The following is a 15247-nucleotide window of genomic DNA, read 5'->3' as shown; positions in this document are numbered from 1 at the left end:
ACCTCATAAAAAAAAAATGTAAACATAAAAATAAACGGATTTGGTATTGGTGTGTGCGTAATTGTCCTATTAAAATATAACATCATATATCCCGTTCAATGGCGTTGATGTAAAAAAATAAAATAAAATAGCAAACCACAGAATTGCATATTTTTTTTTGTATAATCATGTCCCAGAAAAAAATTAAGTAAAAAGTGATCAAAAAGTCAGATCAATATCACAATGGTACAGAATGAAACAGCAGATTACGGTGCAATAAAATAAGCCCTCACACAGCCCGGTATACAGAAAAGAAAAAAAAAATTTAATGGGGTCAGAAAATGGCAAGACAAAAAAAATTCTAAAAAAAATGTAAGTTTGACCAGAAGGTGAACGAAAAAAGAAAAACCCCAAATGTGCATTTTTTTATTTTCAATTTTACCTCAAATATTTTTTATTTTATTTTTTTTGGAGCGCAAGTTATGGAAAAATGAAAGGTTTTCTTACAAAGTACATTTGGTCCCGCAAAAAACAAGCCCTCATATGGGTCTGTAGGGTGAGGATGAAAAGACAAAAGTGCAAAAACTAAATAAACTAAGACCGACCATATTTACATACCATTTTGGTTAAAGTTATTTTGTAAACCAGGACAAGTGGATCGTGTTCCGTTTTAGTCCCTTGGACAAGTAGTAACTTTTGAAATTTTCCACACCCCTGTGGGCTAACAGAGACTTACAGTTTCACAACATCCAGTGGTCATGACTAAGAGTCCATGCACACTACGGAGTTTTCGCCAGGGGAAATTCTGGGCAGGGATTATGGTGCAGCAGTTTTCTAACGTCTTCAATGGGATTCTGCTGCACTGTGCACACCAAGGAATTTCCAATTCCAAACTCCAGATAAAGAACGAACATGTTCATTCTTTTGGTGGAATGCGCTACTGTGGCACACAGAATCTCCACCCAGTGCAAGGGGCCTAAGAGGTTAAACGGACAGAATTTGAGGTTTCCCAGTCCTTGCAGTTAGCATGGGAGCTCGACTACAACAATCTGAGCTCGGAAGACCCATGTTGGGCAGCTATACCAATAAAGAAGCCTAGCGCCAATCCCCTGAGAAGCTCCCATAAAGGCATATTCAAACATGTTACCACTCATCACTTCTTTTTAAAGCCTTTCCCAAGTTCCTATAGAAAAATTGGGAAATGGGGGTTTAGGGCATGTGCATAAGCGTGTTGTTGCACATTTTCAGCAAAAAATAAAAAAGTTATCCAGAACACTCCTTAACCCCACCAGGACCAAGGGCATACAGGTACACCCTCACGTCCTGGTACTTAGAGACCGAGGGCGTATTTGTATGTCCTGGTCTTGTTAGCGGGGTTTAAACCGTTCTCACAGACTGAGAATGCTTTAAAACTGGTGGGTCCTGGTTGCTACGGGCAGCCAGGACCCATGGTTAATACTGGGCACCGCAGATTGGGCCAATGCCCGGCATTAACTCTTTCTAAAATGCGGGGTTAACGGTGCCGGTAGCTCAGTGGAGATGATCAGGTCCAGATCAGCTAAGTTGATGGCGGTAGGGCCCTTACCTGCCTTCCTCCCCATCCGTTCGGTCTTCTGCTGCTCTTAGCCTGCATAGCAGGCTGGAGCAGCAGATTACCGATAACACTGATTAATGCTATGCTATGGCATAGCATTGACCAGTATATGCAATCAGAAGTTTGCATGTTATAGCTTAAGAAAAAAAAAAAAATCTTCAAAGTGAATTAACCCCTTCCCTAATAAAAGTTTAAAACACCCCCCTTTCCCCATTTTTTTAATAAAATAATAAGAGATGAGCGAACTTACAGTAAATTCGATTCGTCACAAACTTCTCGGCTCGGCAGTTGATGACTTAGCCTGCGTAAATTAGTTCAGCTTTCAGGTGCTCCGGTGGGCTGGAAAAGGTGGATACATTCCTAGGAAAGAGTTTCCTAGGACTGTATCCACCTTTTCCAGCCCACCAGAGCACCTGAAAGCTGAACTAATTTATGCAGGATAAGTCATCAACTGCCAAGCCGAGAAGCTCGTAACGAATCGAATTTACTGTAAGTTCGCTCATCTCTAAAAATAATGTAAAATAATCATCATATGTGGTACCGCTGGGTGCCTAAATGTCTGAACTATTAAAATATTAGGTTGGCCAAACCGCATGGTCGATGGCGTGCACATAAAAGAAATACCGAATTCTGAAAAAGTTAAATAAAACAAAACCTACATAAATTGGGTATCCTTGTAACCGCATGGACCTACAGAATAAAGATAAGGTTTCATTTTTACCGAAAATTGCACTGTGTAGAAATGAAAGCCCACTAAATTAACAAAATGGCTTTTTTATTTTTTTCATTTTCACCCCAAAAACATATTTTTTGGGGATTTGCTTATTAAATGGTTTTGGTTATTAAATGATTGAGGTCATTACAAAGTACAATTGGTGACACAAAAAACAAGCCCTTATATGGGTCTGTAGGTGCAAAATTGAATGAGTTATGATTTTTAGAAGGAGGGGAGGAAAAAACAAAAGTGCAATTGGCCTGGTCCTTAAGGTCTAAAAAAGGGTCTTTGTCCTTAAGGGGTTAAAAGAATACTCCGCTGCTCAGCGTTTGGAACAAACTGGAGCCGACAGCCATCATGCCCCCTCCCAAAGACTTGCATTGAGGGGCATGATGTCATGGGGGGCTATGACATCACGAGCTGCCGGCTCCAGCGTCCGGAACAGTTTGTTCCAAACGCTGGGCAGCGGAGTACCCCTTTAAAAGGTACATTCACACGTACAGAATTTGCTGCAGCTCATTTTGCTACCCACTGAAGTTAATGGGTAGCAAAATCAGCTACACAAAATATACAGCAAGTTGTGTATGTGTGATGGTAACCTAAAAAGGGGAGGAGAGCTGGAGCACCATGCAGGAGATCATAGGGGTTCCACCATTCAGACAATTATCCAAAGGATAAGGGATACATTTTCCTAAACTGGACCCCCTCCTATAAGGGTATGTTTACACTTGCAGGATCTGCTTCATATATTGCTTTGTATTTTCAGCAGATGATTTTGCTACTTACTGACTTCACTGGGTAGTCAAATGATCTACCTAAAATATGCAACAGATACAGTGGTCCCTCAAGTTACAATATTAATTGGTTCCTGGACGACCATTGTAGGTTTCAACTAGAGATGAGCGAACTTACAGTAAATTCGATTAGTCACGAACTTCTCGGCTCGGCAGTTGATGCCTTTTCCTGCATAAATTAGTTCAGCTTTTCGGTGCTCCCGTGGGCTGGAAAAGGTGGATACAGTCCTAGGAGACTCTTTTCTAGGACTGTATCCACCTTTTCCAGCCCACCGGAGCACCTGAAAGCTGAACTAATTTACGCAGGCTAAGTCAGCAACCGCCGAGCCGAGAAGTTCGTGATGAATCGAATTTACTGTAAGTTCTCTCATCTCTAGTTAAAACCATCATATGTTGAAACCAGAACTCTATGGAAACCTGGTAATTGGTTCTGAAGCCACTAAAATGTCATCCAAAAATAGGAAAAAGTGAGGATTAAAGAAAAATAAGTAGATAACTAATATAGATAAAGCAAATCCTTACATAGAAAAGTAAGAAAGAGCTGCTGGGAGCTGTAAATCACTGTCTATAAGTGTTTCCCCACCAGGGTGCCTCCAGCTGTTGCAAAACTACAACTCCCAGCATGCCCGGAAAGCCGAAGGCTATCCGGGCATGCTGGGAGTTGTAGTTCTGCAACAGCTGGAGGCACCCTCTTTGGGAAACACTGGTTTATGTAGAGGACAGGAGCTTCTTCATGATGTCAGCAGAGAGCTCTGTGTTTCAAAAAGCAAAGAATTTCCGCTGTAGTATTCAGCAGCTAATAAGTACAGGAAGGATTAAGATTTTTTAATGACATTTGTCATCAGGTTAAGTGTGGTTTTGCAGCTCAGTTTCATTGAGGTGAATAGAGCAAAGTTTTACCAACCTGAGGACAGGGGTGGTGCTTTTTATTTTTATTTTTTTTTTTAGGAAGAAAAACTCAGTTATTAAACTCATTACTGGACAATCCCATTAAATCACAGAAGCCCTACATATTCAACTGTCCATGCTGATCTCCGCTTTGGATAATCTCTACGTGTCAGGACAATAGACAAACACCTCCTGGCTCGTCCTCACCTCCAAGCACCTTGTATGTCAAGGAGGGAGTGGAAGGTAAGCGCTTCAACAAAGCATGCCAGGCTGTGGCACTTAAGTAGTTAGGCTCCACCTCCTTGACACTTGGCATAGAAAGAAAATTTGAGTTTCTAAGTTTAGTAACCACCACCAGATCCAGGGAAGGTACAGTGTGCTTGTATATCCTTCGGGCTGGTTCACATCTACACCACAAGCAGTACAACACTAGATACAACAGTGCTGTGGTATACATGTATTCCCCCATAGAAGTATATTAGTGATGTATTGGACAAAACAGAATGTATACGTTTAAAACATATGCAAACAGATACAAATGGATGTGTGTGGTATAGATCTGATATTATACAGTGTATACAGCTCTTAGCAGCAAATACAGCCGAGAGATTCCCTTTAAATACTTAACCAAGGGGAAAGGCAAGGTATCAAAAAATGGCGATTCCTGTGATCACCACAGATCTTAACCCTTTACTGACATACAGCAGACGTAGTACATCCAGTGTAAGTGTAATATAGATGTGGCACAGAGTATACATGTGATGCTTTATGTGCTACATATATACTACTACTATACAGTGTGCACTGCATCTATACTACTAATATGCAGCGTGCGCTACATCTATACTACTAATATACAGTGTGCACTGCATCTATACTACTAATATACAGTGTGCACTGCATCTATACTACTAATATACAGTGTGCACTGCATCTATACTACAAATATACAGTGTGCACTGCATCTATACTACAAATATAGTGTGCACTGCATCTATACTACTAATATACAGCGTGCACTGCATCTATACTACTAATATACAGCGTGCACTGCATCTATACTACTAATATACAGTGTGATCTTCATCTATACTACTAATATACAGCGTGCACTTTATCTATACTACTAATATACAGCGTGCACTGCATCTATACTACTAATATACAGCGTGCACTGCATCTATACTACTAATATACAGCGTGCGCTACATCTATACTACTAATATACAGCGTGCACTGCATCTATACTACTAATATACAGCGTGCACTGCATCTATACTACAAATATACAGCGTGCACTGCATCTATACTACTAATATACAGTGTGCACAGCATCTATACTACTAATATACAGCGTGCGCTACATCTATACTACTAATATACAGCGTGCACTGCATCTATACTACTAATATACAGCGTGCACTGCATCTATACTACAAATAAACAGCATGCACTGCATCTATACTACTAATATACAGTGTGCACTGCATCTATACTACTAATATACAGTGTGCACTGCATCTATACTACAAATATACAGTGTGCACTGCATCTATACTACTAATTACAGCGTGCACTGCATCTATACTACTAATTACAGCGTGCACTGCATCTATACTACTAATATACAGTGTGCACTGCATCTATACTACTAATTACAGCGTGCACTGCATCTACTATACTACTAATTACAGCGTGCACTGCATCTATACTACTAATTACAGCGTGCACTGCATCTACTATACTACTAATTACAGTGTGCACTGCATCTATACTACTAATATACAGTGTGCACTGCATCTATACTAATATACAGCGTGCACTGCATCTATACTACAAATATACAGTGTGCACTGCAACTATACTACTAATATACAGCGTGCACTGCATCTATACTACTAATATACAGCTATGCTACTATTAGACAGCATGTTCTATATCCTGTATATTAGTAGTATAGATGCAGTGCACACTGTATATTAGTAGTAGAGATGCAGTGCACACTGTATATTAGTAGTATAGATGCAGTGCACACTGTATATTAGTAGTATAAATGAAGTGCACGCTGTCTATTAGTAGTATATATGAAGTGCACGCTGTATATTAGTAGTATAGATGCAGTGCACACTGTATATTAGTAGTATATATGAAGTGCACGCTGTATATTAGTAGTATAGATGCAGTGCACACTGTATATTAGTAGTATAGATGCAGCGCACGCTGTATATTAGTAGTATATATGAAGCGCATACTGTATATTAGTAGTATAGATGAAGAGCACACTGTGTATTAGTAGGATATATGAAGTGCACGCTGTATATTAGTAGTATATATGAAGTGCACACTGTATATTAGTAGTATAGATGCTGTGCATGCTGTATATTAGTAGTATAGATGTAGCGCACACTGTATATTAGTAGTATAGATGCAGAGCACACTGTATATTAGTAGTATAGATGCAGTGCACGCTGTATATTAGTAGTATAGATGAAGATCACACTGTATATTAGTAGTATAGATGCAGTGCACACTGTATATTAGTAGTATAGATGCAGTGCACACTGTATATTAGTAGTATAGATGCAGCGCACGCTGTATATTAGTAGTATATATGAAGCGCATACTGTATATTAGTAGTATAGATGAAGAGCACACTGTGTATTAGTAGGATATATGAAGTGCACGCTGTATATTAGTATATACTGTATACATATAGCTATATTTCATCATGCATATAACTTGCACATATAAGAAGTAATGTGAGATACAATAGTTCCATAGAGAATGCGGTGACTAGACTTGGGGTCGGGTGTGTGCAGTGGCTACAGTCACCCACCTGTGTGTCGGGTCACCTCCGGGGGAGCCATGTAGATTAGGGGGATCCTAGAGACAGCAGCCGGGGCTCATGGTTCTTCGGATAACACCTCCACCTAGTGACCCGGATCCAGGACAGCACTATAAGATGCCTACTCCACCAACTGGCCACCCGTCAATACCCGCTTCGGGTCACCAACTCCGCAGGGTCCTCCTCGAGTGTCACCCACTTACTGCAACTTGTACATCTCCACAACGCCCGTTCCCACTGACACCCGCCGCTGTACCCCCTATGCTGCAGTCACAGTCCCCTATCCGGACTGTTTGCTTTTAGCGTTCCATCCGGTCCCGAGACCCTCAGCCTTTGGCTACTTCCGGAAAACTTCCAAAACGACTTCTCTACTAGCGAAAAGAACCAGGCTAGACTGCGTCCAGCTGACCCCGCCCACTACGACACGTCACAAAGAAAGGGCGGGGCGCCAGGGATGAGGTCCTGTCTGTAGTGTAGGAGAGAAGTGTCAGTCAGGCGTCTAGCCCCGCCTGACCCCTTGGTTGTCTACCGCAACCAGCCCCGCCCATTCCTCCCACCTCGTCCTATAGTGTACGAGGGAAGTGTCAATTCGGCCTCTAGCCCCGCCCATCCCCCCCACGCCAGGTTCTATAGTGTACAAGAGTAGTGTCAATCAGGCTTCTAGCCCCGCCTATTTCCCGCCTCCTCCTCCTGTAGTGTATGAGAGAAGTGTCAATCAGGCATCTGGCCCCGCCCCTAGTGCGCCCATTTATCACGCCCACTGATCCTTGTACTCATAGTTCTCCTGTATTCTTGGTGTTGTTACTTTATCCCATTGAAATGCTTTTGGAAAACTCTACAGTTATAATGAGATTTGTAAAATTCACAATATTGCAAAACAACTGACCATAGACGTATATATCCATGCACCCCATTACTACCAACCATAGACATATATATCCATGCACCCCAATACTACCAACCATAGACATATGTATCCATACACCCCAATATTACTGACCATAGACATATATATCCATACACTCTAGTACTACTGACCATAGACATATGTATCCATACACTAATACTACTGACCATAGACATATGTATCCATAGACCCCAATATTACTGACCATAGACATATATATCCATACACTCTAGTACTACTGACCATAGACATATATATCCATACACCCCAATACTACTGACCATAGACATATATATCCATACACTAATACTACTGACCATAGACATATGTATCCATACACCCCAATACTACTGACCATAGACATATATATCCATGCACCCCAATACTACTGACCATAGACATATATATCCATACACCCCAATACTACTGACCATAGACATATGTATCCATACACTAATACTACTGACCATAGACATATGTATCCATACACCCCAATACTACTGACTATAGACATATATATCCCATACACCCCAATACTACTGACCATAGACATATGTATCCATACACTCTAATACTACTGACCATAGACATATGTATCCATACACTCTAATACTACTGACCATAGACATATGTATCCATACACCCCAATACTACTGACCATAGACATATGTATCCATACACTCTAATACTACTGACCATAGACATATGTATCCATACACCCCAATACTACTGACCATAGACATATGTATCCATACACTCTAATACTACTGACCATAGACATATATATCCCATACACCCCAATACTACTGAGCATAGACATATGTATCCATACACCCCAATACTACTGACCATAGACATATGTATCCATACACTCTAATACTACTGACCATAGACATATGTATCCATACACTCTAATACTACTGACCATAGACATATGTATCCATACACCCCAATACTACTGACCATAGACATATGTATCCATACACCCCAATACTACTGACCATAGACATATATATCCCATACACCCCAATACTACTGACCATAGACATATGTATCCATACACCCCAATATTACTGACCATAGACATATATATCCATACACTCTAATACTACTGACCATAGACATATGTATCCATACACTCTAATACTACTGACCATAGACATATGTATCCATACACCCCAATACTACTGACCATAGACATATGTATCCATACACCCCAATACTACTGACTATAGACATATATATCCCATACACCCCAATACTACTGACCATAGACATATGTATCCATACACCCCAATACTACTGACCATAGACATATGTATCCATACACTCTAATACTACTGACCATAGACATATATATCCCATACACCCCAATACTACTGACCATAGACATATGTATCCATACACCCCAATACTACTGACCATAGACATATGTATCCATACACCCCAATACTACTGACCATAGACATATGTATCAATACACTCTAATACTACTGACCATAGACATATGTATCCATACACACTAATACTACTGACCATAGACATATGTATCCATACACTAATACTACTGACCATAGACATATGTATCCATACACTCTAATACTACTGACCATAGACATATATATCCATACACCCCAATACTACTGACCATAGACATATGTATCCATACACTAATACTACTGACCATAGACATATGTATCCATACACCCCAATACTACTGACCATAGACATATGTATCCATACACTCTAATACTACTGACCATAGACATATATATCCCATACACCCCAATACTACTGACCATAGACATATATATCCATACACCCCAATACTACTGACCATAGACATATGTATCCATACACTAATACTACTGACCATAGACATATGTATCCATACACTCTAATACTACTGACCATAGACATATATATCCATACACCCCAATACTACTGACGATAGACATATGTATCCATACACTAATACTACTGACCATAGACATATGTATCCATACACCCCAATACTACTGACCATAGACATATGTATCCATACACTCTAATACTACTGACCATAGACATATATATCCCATACACCCCAATACTACTGACCATAGACATATGTATCCATACACCCCAATACTACTGACCATAGACATATGTATCCATACACTCTAATACTACTGACCATAGACATATATATCCCATACACCCCAATACTACTGACCATAGACATATGTATCCATACACCCCAATACTACTGACCATAGACATATGTATCCATACACTCTAATACTACTGACCATAGACATATGTATCCATACACCCCAATACTACTGACCATAGACATATGTATCCATACACCCCAATACTACTGACCATAGACATATATATCCCATACACCCCAATACTACTGACCATAGACATATGTATCCATACACCCCAATATTACTGACCATAGACATATATATCCATACACTCTAATACTACTGACCATAGACATATGTATCCATACACTCTAATACTACTGGCCATAGACATATGTATCCATACACTCTAATACTACTGACCATAGACATATGTATCCATACACCCCAATACTACTGACCATAGACATATGTATCCATACACCCCAATACTACTGACTATAGACATATATATCCCATACACCCCAATACTACTGACCATAGACATATGTATCCATACACCCCAATACTACTGACCATAGACATATGTATCCATACACTCTAATACTACTGACCATAGACATATATATCCCATATACCCCAATACTACTGACCATAGACATATGTATCCATACACCCCAATACTACTGACCATAGACATATGTATCAATACACTCTAATACTACTGACCATAGACATATGTATCCATATACTCTAATACTACTGACCATAGACATATGTATCCATACACTAATACTACTGACCATAGACATATGTATCCATACACTCTAATACTACTGACCATAGACATATGTATCCATACACCCCAATACTACTGACCATAGACATATGTATCAATACACTCTAATACTACTGACCATAGACATATATATCCCATACACCCCAATACTACTGACCATAGACATATGTATACATACACTCTAATACTACCAACCATAGACATATGTATCCATACACTCTAATACTACTGACCATAGACATATATATCCATACACCCCAATACTACTGACCATAGACGTATATATCCATACACCCCAATACTTCCAACCATAGACATATATATCCATACACCCCAATACTACTGACCATAGACATATATATCCATACACCCCAATACTACTGACCATAGACATATATATCCCATACACCCCAATACTACTGACCATAGACATACGTATCCATACACTCTAATACTACCAACCATAGACATATGTATCCATACACTCTAATACTACTGACCATAGACATATATATCCATACACCCCAATACTACTGACCATAGACGTATATATCCATACACCCCAATACTTCCAACCATAGACATATATATCCATACACCCCAATACTACTGACCATAGACATATATATCCATACACCCCAATACTACTGACCATAGACATATGTATCCATACACCCCAATACTACCAACCATAGACATATGTATCCATACACTCTAATACTACTGACCATAGACATATGTATCCATACACCCCAATACTACTGACCATAGACATATGTATACATACACTCTAATACTACCAACCATAGACATATGCATCCATACACCCCAATACTACTGACCATAGACATATGTATCCATACACCCCAATACTACTGACCATAGACATATGTATCCATACACTCTAATACTGCTGACCATAGACATATGTATCCATACACCTCAATACTACTGACCATAGACATATGTATCCATACACCCCAATACTACCAACCATAGACATATGTATCCATACACTCTAATACTACTGACCATAGACATATGTATCCATACACCCCAATACTTTCAACCATAGACATATGTATCCATACACCCCAATACTACTGACCATAGACATATGTATCCATACACCCCAATACTACTGACCATAGGCATATGTATCCATACACCCCCAATACTACTGGGAATAGACATATGTATCCATACACCCCAATACTACTGACCATAGACATATGTATCCATACACTAATACTACTGACCATAGACATATGTATCCATACACTCTAATACTACTGACCATAGACATATGTATCCATACACTCCAATACTACTGACCATAGACATATGTATCCATACACTCTAATACTACCAACCATAAACATATGTATCCATACAGCCCAATACTACTAACCATAGACATATGTATCCATACACTCTAATACTACTGACCATAGACATATGTATCCATACACCCCAATACTACTGACCATAGACATATATAACCATACACTCTAATACTACTGACCATAGACATATGTATCCATACACTAATACTACTGACCATAGACATATGTATCCATACAGCCCAATACTACTAACCATAGACATATGTATCCATACACCCCAATACTACTGACCATAGACATATGTATCCATACACCCCAATACTACCAACCATATACATATGTATTCATACACTCTAATACTACTGACCATAGACATATGTATCCATACACCCCAATACTTCCAACCATAGACATATGTATCCATACACTCTAATACTACTGACCATAGACATATGTATCCATACACCCCAATACTTCCAACCATAGACATATGTATCCATACACCCCAATACTACTGACCATAGACATATGTATCCATACACCCCAATACTACTGACCATAGGCATATGTATCCATGCACCCCCAATACTACTGGGAATAGACATATGTATCCATACACCCCAATACTACTGACCATAGACATATGTATCCATACACTAATACTACTGACCATAGACATATGTATCCATACACTAATACTACTGACCATAGACATATGTATCCATACACCCCAATACTACTGACCATAGACATATGTATACATACACTCTAATACTACTGACCATAGACATATGTATCCATACACCCCAATACTTCCAACCATAGACATATGTATCCATACACCCCAATACTACTGACCATAGACATATGTGTCCATACACCCCAATACTACTGACCATAGACATATGTATCCATACACCCCAATACTACTGACCATAGACATATGTATCAATACACCCCAATACTACTGACCATAGACATATGTATCCATACACTCTAATACTACCAACCATAAACATATGTATCTATACACCCCAATACTTCCAACCATATACATATGTATCCATACACTCTAATACTACTGACCATAGACATATGTATCCATACACTCTAATACTACTGACCATAGACATATATATCCATACACCCCAATACTACTGACCATAGACATATGTATCCATACACTCTAATACTACTGACCATAGACATATGTATCCAAACACTCTAATACTACTGACCATAGACATATGTATCCAAACACTCTAATACTACTGACCATAGACATATGTATCCATACACTCTAATACTACTGACCATAGACATATGTATCCAAACACTCTAATACTACTGACCATAGACATATGTATCCATACACTCTAATACTACTGACCATAGACATATGTATCCATACACCCCAATACTACTGACCATAGACATATATATCCATACACTCTAATACTACTGACCATAGATATATGTATCCATACACTAATACTACTGACCATAGACATATGTATCCATACACTCTAATACTACTGACCATAGACATATGTATCCATACACCCCAATACTACTGACCATAGACATATGTATCCATACACCCCAATACTACTGACTATAGACATATATATCCCATACACCCCAATACTACTGACCATAGACATATGTATCCATACACCCCAATACTACTGACCATAGACATATATATCCATACACTCTAATACTACTGACCATAGATATATGTATCCATACACTAATACTACTGACCATAGACATATGTATCCATACACTCTAATACTACTGACCATAGACATATGTATCCATACTCCCCAATACTACTGACCATAGACATATATATCCATACACTCCAATACTACTGACCATAGACATATGTATCCATACACCCCAATACTACTGACCATAGACATATGTATCCATACACCCCAATACTACTGACCATAGACATATGTATCCATAGTACACTCTAATACTACTGACCATAGACATATGTATCCATACACTCCAATACTACTGACCATAGACATATATATCCATACACCCCAATACTACTGACCATGGACATATGTATCCATACACTCTAATACTACTGACCATAGACATATGTTTCCATACACTCTAATACTACTGACCATAGACATATGTATCCATACACCCCAATACTACTGACCATAGACATATGTATCCATACACTCTAATACTACTTACCATAGACATATGTATCCATACACCCCAATACTACTGACCATAGACATATGTATTCATACATCCCAATACTACTGACCATAGACATATATATCCATACACCCCAATACTACTGACCATAGACATATGTATCCATACACTCTAATACTACTGACCATAGACATATGTTTCCACACACTCTAATACTACTGACCATAGACATATGTATCCATACACTCTAATACTACTTACCATAGACATATGTATCCATACACCCCAATACTACTGACCATAGACATATGTATCCATACATCCCAATACTACTGACCATAGACATATGTATCCATACACTCCAATACTACTGACCATAGACATATATATCCATACACCCCAATACTACTGACCATGGACATATGTATCCATACACTCTAATACTACTGACCATAGACATATGTTTCCATACACTCTAATACTACTGACCATGGACATATGTATCCATACACTCTAATACTACTGACCATAGACATATATATCCATACACTCTAATACTACTGACCATAGACATATGTTTCCATACACTCTAATACTACTGACCATAGACATATGTATCCATACACTCTAATACTACTGACCATAGACATATGTTTCCATACACTCTAATACTACTGACCATAGACATATGTATCCATACACTCTAATACTACTGACCATAGACATATGTATCCATACACCCCAATACTACTGACCATAGACATATGTATCCATACACCCCAATACTACTGACCATAGACATATGTATCCATACACCCCAATACTACTGACCATAGACATATGTATCCATACACAACAGCCAGAAATTATAAATTGTATACAAATCTTTATTGAAAAATACAGAAATTGATAGAAAAAATACATACACATCAAATGGCACAAAACAAATAAACTCAGAAACTCATAAGTAACCTTAAATAGACAGCGCATTTCACTTCATGGTCACAGTTGTAATATTAGCCATAGTACAGAGCATAATGCAAAAATACAAG

The 15247-nt window shown here is 38.8% G+C and overlaps 1 protein-coding gene across 1 annotated transcript in view; it reads right to left on the bottom strand.

The window, feature by feature from the left end:
• GMCL1 (germ cell-less 1, spermatogenesis associated) overlaps window positions 1–7269 on the bottom strand; it is a 124478-nt gene extending 117209 nt beyond the window's left edge. The window contains exon 1 of the mRNA XM_056571437.1: window positions 6807–7269. The gene's annotated coding sequence lies outside the window, so the exon portion shown is untranslated. The remainder of the gene's footprint in view (window positions 1–6806) is intronic.
• Between the last annotated feature and the right edge of the window lie 7978 nt (window positions 7270–15247).

This window comes from Hyla sarda, chromosome 4 (assembly GCF_029499605.1).
Source record: "Hyla sarda isolate aHylSar1 chromosome 4, aHylSar1.hap1, whole genome shotgun sequence".
Lineage (NCBI taxonomy): Eukaryota > Metazoa > Chordata > Amphibia > Anura > Hylidae > Hyla > Hyla sarda.
The sequence above is the reverse complement of the archived record's forward strand: the minus strand, read 5'-3'. Positions and strand labels throughout refer to the sequence as shown.